We start from the raw sequence: 11179 nt of genomic DNA, 5'->3' as shown, positions 1-11179 counted from the left end.
GCAGCATTTGGTGATGCAGCACCTGACATTCCTGACCATGTGGGCGGAGCATGCATGAGATGGAATGTTTAGTAGAACTGTGCAACACAAGCACTTAGTTACAGCATTTTTCATTTTATCCAGACACAGCTAGAGACAAATCTACAGCAGCATCTCTGTGCAGGACAAACCACAGTTGAAGATAAAAAACCATCGAAAACTTCACTTCACTTCTCTACAATAAGTTGGTTCCTTTCTTTAAAAGGCCAAAATGAATCAAGGGAGATTGAGAAGAGGATATGTGAGTGCTTCACCATACAGTACAGTGAAGTCTGAGCTGATTAACCTACAAGAAGAATTTAAAATAATACAGGCTGAAAATGTCAAATTAAAAGAAGAGGCAGAAAAATCAAGAGGAGAAGCTAAAAATTCAAAGTTTGAAACTGAAGTAGTATTGAAGGAATTACTGCATGTGGGTGTAAAACTTAAAGGAGAGAAAATGGGAAAACAACAGGCAGAAAATGAGAATGAAAACATGAAGAAAGAACTGTTGGAAGCTGAAAAAGCATTGGAGGAAGAGAAAACCACAGCAGAAGAAGCCAAAAATAAATATCAAACTGCAAAGAAGGAGGCAGAAAATGTGATGCAGGAATTACAGGAGGTGCAGGAAGCTTTTGAAGAGGAAAAAAGGAAAATGCAGTCGGCAACACAAGAAGCTGAAAATGCAATGGCTGAAGCTGAAATACTGAGGAAGGAATTAGTGAATTTAAAGCAACAACTTGAAGAGGAGAAAAAACGTAAACATGAGGCAGAAAATGAGATTGAAAATATGAAGAAAGATTTGTTGGAAACTCAAAAAGTGTTGGAGGAAGAGAAAATTAAAATACAGGAAGCAAAGAAAGAAATGGAAAATACAAAGAGTTACACTCAAAACATTAAGAAGAAGTTGCTGGAAACACAGGAAGCACTTGAAAAAGAGACACATGGAAAATGGGAGGCAAAACAGGAAAGTGAGACTCTGAAGAAAGAACTGATGAAAGTGCGAGAAGAAGTTGCAGAAGAGAAAATTGAGGTGAAGGTACTCAAGAAAGAAATGACAGGCTCTCCGGTGACCAAAAAAGACTGCAAGGATGCACTTAAAGAAATAAAAAAGCAGAAAAAGGAAGCTAAAGAGCTCCTCAAACAGAAAGTGAAACTGGCCAAACAGCAGCTGAAAGAAAAATTTGAAGACGCCGAGGAGCAGCTCAAGAAAACCTTGAAGGAGCTGAAGACAAAAGAAAAGAAAGCGGAGAACAGGAGGGGATTCTGGAGCAGACTGCTGAGAAAAAACTGACCCAGCAGCGTCAAGTTTAAGGAGATCAATAGTTTCTTCCTCCTTCCCCCTGTCTCCACCTTTCTTTCACCCCATCCTTCTTCTTCTCTCTCTGTCTCGCTCATCTTCTCTACCCTCACCTCTCACCTTTAACCCACTTCCTCCTAAAAATCCCCCCAAACTTTATTTGGGATGTTTGTGTCTTTTTTTTTTAAAAACTCTATTCTGAATACATCTACTAAAATACACAAATAAAATTGCCATAACTTGACCTCATGTTGCCTGCTTCTGTTCTTGTGTGTCTGTGGATGTAAAACAGTAACACACTTTCTGCTCTGTGTGTCTTTAATTGTAAATAAATGCAATATATCTTCATTTTAAAATGCAGTGCAAAAAACTTCTGCTGTAAATCTGTTTTTAGCAAAATGCTTTTTTTTGCCCCTTCCTGATTTCTCATGTTTTTACATGTTTGTTCCACTTACATGTTTCCAATTTCAAATGTTAACACAGATGGTCAGAGTAAATACAGATTGTAGTTTTTTAAATCATGATTTCATTTAGTTTGGGAAAAAAGCTCTCCAACTTTACCTCATGTGAAAAAGTAATTTCTTTCTAAACCTAATAAGTGTTTTTGTCATCTAGCAAGAACTGCAATCAAGCATTTGCAATAACTGGTGATGAGTGTTTTACAGTGCTGTGGAGGAAATTTGGTCCACTCTTCTTTGCAGAATTGTTTTAATTCGGCCACTTTGGAGGGTTTTCCAGCATAGGCTGAGTTTTTTAGGTCATGCTAAATCATCTCAATCTGATTCCAGTCTGCACTTTGACCAGGTCAAAACCTCCATGTTGTTTTTTGAGCCATTCAGAGATGATCTTGCTGCTGTGTTTTGCATTATTGTCCTGGTGCACTTGAGCTTCAGGGCACATTAAATGAGACAAGTGAGGCCTTCAGGTTTTCCGCATTTTCTGGATTAAGGCTGTCAATAGAAAATTGTATTTTTTAGTCAGTATAAGCTTTTAATGATATAAGTTTGCTTGTGATAGAATGCTGCATGATGATCATTTCCTTGCTTAGAACTGGTTGTTCTTTTCATTGTTCAGGACTGATTGTTCTTTATAAAACATGTTCTGATATTTGTATCTGAGTCTTCTCACAGCGATAGGAAGAAGTCAAACAAGCAGTTCTGACCTCACACACACACACACACACACACACACACACACACACACACACACACACACACACACATTCCTACTTACATATAAAAGTTCACACATATACATACAATGCCTTAGAACCATGTGGGCGTTGCTTTGCTGTGTTTTGTGTGAACTGTCTCTCAATAAAAGGCAGCGAGAGGAGGCCGGATTTGGGGTCATTTTCATGCTGGACACAGATGAGGCCTCCCTTGCGCAAGTAATCGATCGATCGCTGACTGTCTTGTTTTCATTCATGATGAATAAGTCTCTAGAATTAGCGGGGTTTGTGGGAACAGACCCAACAACTATATTTAGCAAAAGTATTCTCTGTGCATTTCTTTTCCTAAGCAATAATGATTCTGAACAAGCAGGATAGAAATTCTTCCAGTTATATTAAAGGATCCACATACTTTTTGGGGAAGAAAAGTGAGTTAGGTAACTTTAAACTTTGCATATTTGTTGGTGTAAGACAGGCTGGTCTGAGTATTTCAGAAACTGTTGATCTGCTAGGATTTTCCCACACAACCATCTCTGGGGATTAAAAAGAGGAACATATGCAGTGAGCAGCACTCCTTTGAGTAAAAATGCCTTGTTGATGTCAGAGGTCAGAGGAGAATGGCGAGACTGCTTCAAGATAATAGGAAAGCAGAAATAACTCAAATAACCACTCATATCAACCAAGGTGTGTAGAAAGACATCTCTGAATAACACATTGAATCCTGTAGCAGATGGTCTACAACAGCAGAAGACTACATCAGGTCCCACTCCTGTCAACTAAGACAGCACAGGCTCACCAAAATTGGAAATTAGAAGACTGGAAAAACAATATGAGCAACATTCAGAAGGTAGGGTCAGAATTTTGCATAAAAAACACGAAAGTGTGTCTCCGTCATGCCTCGTTCAGGCAGTTTTGCTATACTATTGGCTGTAAATTACTTCAGGTGAATGGAATGTCTCTAAATGCTCATCTCAGCCAAAAAGCTAAGGATTTTTTTAAAACTGTGAATCATGCAAAACCGCTCTGGTAAAATGCAGGAATTGTTTTAAAAAAGGGAAATGAGCATAATAAGTTCCCTTTGACAATTTTTTTTAAAAATCACAAATTATTATGATCCTACTTTAAGTCTAATCTCTGTACTCAAGTAATTACACTAAGTCATGCAAATGTTTTGTGTTTGTTCTTGACAGGGAAGCACGTTTTCTTTCTGGCTGCTTCTCTGTGGTCTGACCAGAAACTAACTCATCCTTATTCTAGAAAGTGAACCACAACATGTGGCAACAGAGCCCACAAACATGAGCTCATTCCTCTTGAGGGGAAACTAGCAACTGAAAAAAACAGAGATAGAAAGAGAGAAAGTCCCAGTGTTCCTCTCCACATCCATTTGTCTTTGGACTACATTCCTGCTCCTCTTCCTCAAATGAAATGGTTATCCCTGCAAACAATGAGAAGACTGAGCTGCAGGAGCATCTGCAGCATGTGAAGTGGGACATGAAACAAAAATTGGCTCACAAGGTCGAGGTCAACTTCAGCATCAGCACATTCTTTGAGCCAAGGCGTTGGAGAGAAAGCAGGCGCGAACTGAAAATGGCCCTAGTCTCTTCCTAACATGCTTTTATTTCCCACATACTTCGTGATCAGCAGGCCTCAGTATGTTATCGGGTAATACTGAGACAAACAGCTGCTTACGTGCTGAAATGTGGATGTATTATTTGAGAAAAGCATTACACATGAATCAGAAGAACAATACATTTTGACCAATAGGCTAACAATTAAAGTAAACTCATCAGTATTAAAAATACAGCTGGAAAGGTGAACTGTTCCTACTTTAAGAGCAAGTGCAAGTGCAGGCAGATATGTTGCAAAATGTATTTACCATCATAATTAAATACAAAAAGAAAGAATGTGCAGAAAAAATCTGAACTCTAAACTCACACCTATGATATTAATTTAAAAATCATAGTTGACGTTTTCGAGTTATTGTAACAAAAAAAGGAAAAAAGTCTTTTCTGTGGCTAAGTCCTCAATTTTCCTTTATTCCTTGTAATGTTGTCAGTCTCCATATGAGTCACGTTGACCACGTGCTGTGTGCTTCATGCTTTGCTCTGGAATGTCAGGTTTCAAATTGCATGTACCCGATATTGCCTTGCCATGCCATGCCAGAGATATAAGATTGTGTGTAACTGTAAAATCAAATGACTATTATTTATTTGCAATAAAATAACATAAAACACACACCAAAGTACACACAGGACTTTTTATTAGTAAGTTACAATGCGGACACATGCACTGCCAAGGACATTTAAAAAAAATAATACTATGACATTTCATCATGTTTCAGTTAAACAAGTTAAGAATCAAGCAGCTAAGTAAAAAAAGATTTTTTCTGTTTATAACAATTAGAACATGTATGATTGAACACAGAAGAAACGTGCACTTTACTGCACTGCAACATAGAAAATTATCCTAAGTGTAGAAAAACATATCATTTTCATTTGACAAACACTTGATGATACAAATGTGTTTGCAGTGACTGACTCACCCGAGTTTCTTCCAGAAGCCACAGGTTAACAGGTTAGAGGATATTTATTGTGTCACACAGCATGTTCTTTGGAAACTTGTTCAGCACAGCGGTTTGAGAAAATATCACAGGCCGTCTGAGCGAGCAGGGTTTCCTTGATGTCATACCCCTCCAGAGGCAAGTGCGGTGTTGGTGGTGCATCACGGTGTAGTGTGATGTACCGGGTTGTCAAAACCGGCTGCTGACATGACAGAACACTGCCCTCCTGCACCAGCCCAAAGGCACTTTCCACAAGGGGCTTGTCAGGTCAGGGATCTGGTAATGGACCCACAATGCCTCTGTAGAATCCACTCCTAAAGAAAACATCAATGACAATAATGTAAGGAAGAAGGTTATTATACTGAACAACAACTAAACTAAAAAGTGTGAAACAGTGGTGCATAAGTTAGAGACTGGGATGTATACATGTACATGACTGAGTTAGCCGTCTTCAGAAAGTGTAATGTTGTATGTAAATTAATACCTATTCTGACACATGCATGTATGAACAAATAGCAACATGCATTTGTAACACAGGAAACCAAATTTTACAAATCTAATTACCATACTCCAGTCTGGGCCATCCTATTTGGTACCGGCTTAGTGAAGATCATAGAGTTGATAGGTCCTGGCTTCACACCCTAACAGAAGACACATTTACTATGGATGGTGTTGCTGTTCATATGTAAACATGGTCTAATTCAAAAACTTTAACCTTATTTAAATTACCACTGTCCGTGGCTTGTGCCATTGCTGTTCAGATTCGGTGCAGCTATGCACAGGGGGACAACCGGCACTCTGAGTTGTGAGTAGTGTGCTGTTTGGGCTCTCACACCGACCTCCCCTGTCAACCTGTGTTTTTTTGGACACTGAATAAAGATACAAGAACCATTAGCATTATTTCTGTACTACTCATGTCAACACGTCTTAAACATATATACTTTACACGTAGCAAGAGTAGCATTGGGTAGTTAACTACCTGCTTAGTTAGCCAACTACCTAACGCTATTATAAAAGTGTCTAACAACAAAAGTGACATTAGTTAAACCTCAACTATAAACACCGTTTAAGGAAACATGTAATGTAGAGAATTGACATCAAATGAAACACATAGCGGAGTAACGTAGTGTTTGCATTTCACGTTAGGTAACGTTTCTTTGTCGGTTAATTTACGTTTTCTTACCTTCGTAGTTGTGTATATATGATGCAGCATATAACTTAAATCCTTTATCTAACATGCTGGCGGGGGTTGTCGTCACTCTGCAAATCCGATGAACATCAGTGATGTTCAAATTTGGGAGCTCTTGTAGGCAGTGAGTGCAAACGCGGAGGTCGGATTATGAATGACTGGGAGGAGTTGCGCCATTAGAAGGAAGATTACATGACGCGTCAAAAGGCTGAGTGCTTTGAAGTTCGGCCGTGCTTTGAAGTGCGGCCGTTAGGTCACGCCTACTGAGGGCATAAATAGAAGTCAAAAACAGCATTAGTGTGTGTTATGCCGGGCTCACACTGTGCGATTTTTGGCCCATTTTGAGTCGATTTTTGAGTCGTGCGACCGTTTTGGTGATCGGCCCGAGTTTGGCCTTCATCGTGCATCGTGTAGTGTACGTGGGGTAACGAGAAGCGATTAACACTTCACGACCAGCTCCCGATCATCAATCGCTTGGTCGGGAGGATTTCAAACCTGTTTGAAATCCTCGCGACCGTCGTGAGGGTGTCACTGCAGCTTCTCACACTGCGCATGCGCAAACACAAATGTCAGCGAAAAAAACGGCGCAGCACGGCAGTGCAGCGTGTGATCTGGACACAAGCGATGGAGGCACAACTTGTAGAACTTTGGAAAGCTCACCCGAGCCTTTTCGATGTGGCCTCACAAAATTATCACGACCACAAGAACCGTGAAAATAGTTGGATCTACACTGCTGCTCAATCACAGCTGCCTGATCAATGTTTTTCATAAAGTTGACGGTGGTGGTGTACGTGTCTGTGTGAGTGAAAGACAGAGAGGGAGAGCGAGCGACAGAATTTCTGTTATAACCTTCATTTTATGAACGCACAGTTTGAGCACTCAGGTCGCATCAGAGCATCGGGCCGTATAGTGTGAGACCCTGCATCGTGACCTATGAACTTCTAACCCCTGCGAGTCAATCGTACAGTTTGAGCAGGAGCTGAATCGCGCGACTGAAAAAATCGCACAGTGTGAGCCCGGCATTAGTCTGTTCCTCTGGCTTTGCGTTTCTTAACGTTTTGTCCATTTCCATCAGCATCGGCGGAGCCTTGGGCATACGCTGTGCGATTTTTTCAGTGGCGTTATTCAGCGCCTGCTCAAACTGTACGATTGACTCGCAGCGGTTAGAAGTTCGTAGGTCACGATGCAGGGTCTCACACTATACGCCCGATGCTCTGATGCGACCTGAGTGCTCACACTAAGCATCAATCTGTCCCTCTCTCTCCCTCTCTGTCTTTCACTCACACAGACACACACACCACCACCATCAACTGTGCTAAATTGCTAATGAAAAATATTGATCAGGCAGCTGTGATTGAGCAGCAATGTCCATTCAAATATTTTCACGGTTGTTGTGGTCGTGATAATTTTGTGAGGAGACATCGAAAAGGCTCGGAAGAGCTTGGAAAGGTTCTACAAGTTGTGCTTTCATCGCTTGTGTCCAGATCACATGCTGCACTACTGTGCTGCTCCGTCTTTTCGCCTTCATTTCTGTGTTTGCGCGTGCGCAGTGTGAGAGGCTGCAGTGACCCTCACGATGGCCGACAGGATTTCAAACAGGCTTGATTTTCTTATGACCAAACGATTGATGATCGGGAGCTGGTCGAGGTGTTAATCGCTTCTTGTTACCCCATGTATACAACACGATGCACGATGAAGGCGAAACTCGGGCCGATCACCAAAACGGTCGCATGACTGAAAGACTCGGCTCAAAATGAGCCAAAAATCGCACAGTGTATGCCCAGCATTACCTACGAACTTCTAACCCCTGCGAATCAATCATGCAGTTTGAGCAGAAGCTGAATAACGTGACTGAAAAGATCGCACAGTGTATGACCAGTTCTCTTTCATAGCATTCGTTTCGCGTCTCACTATGGGGAACGCCTCCTGCGTGACCTCATCAGAAGCTCAAATACCATTACGCCAGCCCTTACAGGCTGGCTAAGTGACGCCCATGTCAGGAGGGGCTAGCACCTCCCTATATAATAGGCTGACAGCGCCAGATGTCATTCAAAACAAGCCCACCTCTTCCTCGCTTCCATAGCAAGGAGGGCGGTCTGGTGAGACACTCACTCATGCTACTGAGAGAACCGGGGTTATATACATAACCTTAAGTTCTCTTTCATAGCATTCGTTTCGTGTCTCACTATGGGAGAAATACTGACTCCCGGATTGCCAGACATGCCTGTTAAGAAGACAACTGTCCCCAACAGCACTTCACAGGGGAGAAGCTCCCACCTGGGAAGAACCTGCACTGAGGACTGAATGCGCCAGGTTAGGTGCTGTTACATCTAACCTGTAAAACCTAGCAAATGTGTGAGGTGAGGCCCAGCATGCAGCTGCACACACCTCCTGAATAGAAACTCCCCTAAAAAGAGCCCATGAGGTTGCCAGACCTCTAGTGGAATGCGCACGTAAGCCAGCAGGAGGCTGAAGGCCCCTGCTAGTATAGGCCAGGGCAATTGCTCCTACTATCCAATGGGAGAGGCGCTGTTTAGACACAGGCTTTCCCATGTGTGGTTTAGCCCAGGACACGAACAGCTGGTCACTTTGTCTGACACTCTGGGTTCTGTCCATATAAATGCGCAGAGCACGGACTGGACACAAGGTATGCAGCCGCTGTTGCTCCTCTGAGGAGAAAGGCGGTGGGTAAAAGGCCGGCAGTTCTATAGGGGAACATGTGCCAACAACCTTTGGGATAAAGGCAGGGTTGAGCCGCATACTGACCCTCGTATTATCCGAGGAGAACTGAATGCATGACTGATGCACTGAGAGAGCGTGGATCTCTCCTACACGCTTAGCTGAAGCTAAAGCAATTAATAGAGCTGTCTTCAAGCACAGAAATTTTAACTCAACCTGTTCCAGGGGTTCAAATGGGCAACAGGAGAGCGCAGCTAATACTGTGGGAAGGTCCCATGATGGAGCCAGTGGCCTGGATGTAGACAATTTACGCCGTGCACCCTTCATGAAACGGCATATCAAGGGATGCTGACCAACAGTCTTTCCCTCAAAACCAATATGGCAGGCTGAAATTGCTGCCAAATACACCTTGATGGTGGAGAAGGCTTTACCTTCATCAATCAGGGCCTGAAGAAATGACAAAATCACAGCCACAGAGCACTGAAAAGGGATGGCCTGTGATTCTAAGCACCAGCTTTCAAACACACGCCACTTGTGCTCATATAGCGTCCTAGTAGACGATGCTCTAGAACTCTGAATAGTGTCGATAACACTATGAGGGAGCCCCACTGTGTTCAGGTTAAACCACTCACGGGCCAAGCCCGTAGAGCTAGCCTCTCTGGGTGGGGGTGGAATATTTCCCCCCATGCCTGAGACAGGAGGTCTCTGCGTAGTGGTAATGGCCAAGGTGGGCCGCACAGCAACTGAAAAATCTCCGCCAGCCAGTGCTTCCCTGGCCAGTGCGGGGCTATCAGGATCATATAGTGACCTCTCTCTCTCACTCTGGCCAGAGTTGGAGAAATGAGGGCCACTGGGGGAAAAGCATAGAGGAGGGTTCTTGGCCACTCGTGAGCTAGAGCATCCACCCCGAGTGGAGCTCTCTGATCGTGCAGCGAGTAAAACAGGGGACACTGAGCATTCTCCCTGGATGCATAAATGTCTACGGTCGCCTGACCGAATTGCAGCCAGATCTGCTTCACCACCTCTGGGTGAAGCTTCCAGTCTCCGTACAGTGGGTTGCCCCTGGAGAGAAGATCTGCTCCAAAGTTCAAGATTCCCGGCACGTGAGTTGCTCTCAGTGACAGCAGGTGGACACTGCTCCAGACTATCAGTCTGTGTGCCAGTGTGTGTAACTTGGGGGACCCCAGACCCCCCTGTCTGTTGATGTAGGCCACAACAGTGGAATTGTCCGACCTCACTAAAACATGATGACCTCTCAGCCAAGGGAGAAAATGTTTTAGCGACAGGTGAACTGCCAGCAGTTCCAGACAGTTTATGTGGGCGGAGCGCATGTGAGGGCCCCATTCCCCATTCACTGTTCTGCCTTCGTGGGTGGCCCCCCAGCCCGAAAGAGAGGCATCTGTGGAGACCACCTTCCTGGCCGAAACTGCCCCCATGGCAACGCCCTGAGACAAGAAACCTGGCTTCTTCCACTCGCGGAGAGCGAGTGAACAGTCTGCCGAGACTCTCATGCGACGGTGGCCGTCTCGGTGAGGGTCTAGTCCCCGCGAGCCCACCCAGCGCTGAAAGCCTCTCATGTGCAGGCGTCCCAGTGTTATCGCCACTAGAGAAGAAGCCATCAGACCTAGCAGCCTCTGGCACTGTTTGAGGGTCACTGTGTTGCCTCTGCGAAACAGTGCTAGGGATGTATGGTCGCTGTTCTCTCTGGGGACAGAAAAGCTCTCACCCGGAGGGAGTCTAGGCTGAGCCCTATGAAAGTAATGCACTGAGTTGGCTTCAATGTGCTCTTTTCCATGTTTATCTGGAAACCCAAACTCTCTAGGTGGTGTATGAGAGCATTCGTGTGACAAGCCGCTTCCTGGCGGGTTGGGGCTGCCACCAGCCAGTCGTCGATGTATGTGGCCACCCGAATGCCCTTTTCTCTGAGCGGGGCCACTGCTGCCTCGGTGCATTTTACAAACACCCTTGGGCTCAGTGAGAGACCAAAAGGCAGGACTACAAACTGGCTTCTGTGAGAAGCGAGAAGAGGTTCTCTTTCATAGCATTCGTTTTGTGTCTCACTATGGGGGAACGCCTCCTGCGTGACCTCATCAGAAGCTCAAATACCATTACGCCAGCCCTTACAGGCTGGCTAAGTGACGCCCATGTCAGGAGGGGCTAGCACCTCCCTATATAATAGGCTGACATAGCGTCAGATGTCATTCAAAAACCTCTTCTCGCTTCTCACAGAAGCCTGTAGACAACTGTGCTATTGGGTGCTAA

General features: G+C 44.2%; 1 long non-coding RNA gene across 1 annotated transcript; it reads left to right on the top strand.

Annotated features, from left to right (window-relative positions):
* Positions 1 to 2806: 2806 nt before the first annotated feature.
* Positions 2807 to 3887, top strand: LOC112842348 (uncharacterized). The gene is made up of 2 exons (XR_003214078.1): positions 2807 to 3336; positions 3680 to 3887. It is a non-coding gene; the product is annotated as an uncharacterized LOC112842348 (long non-coding RNA).
* The last annotated feature ends 7292 nt before the right edge of the window (positions 3888 to 11179 follow it).

The sequence above is a fragment of the Oreochromis niloticus genome, linkage group LG15 (genome assembly GCF_001858045.2).
Source record: "Oreochromis niloticus isolate F11D_XX linkage group LG15, O_niloticus_UMD_NMBU, whole genome shotgun sequence".
In the NCBI taxonomy this organism is placed as follows: Eukaryota; Metazoa; Chordata; class Actinopteri; order Cichliformes; family Cichlidae; genus Oreochromis; species Oreochromis niloticus.
Note: the sequence above shows the minus strand (reverse complement) of the source record. Positions and strands in the feature narration are given on the sequence as shown.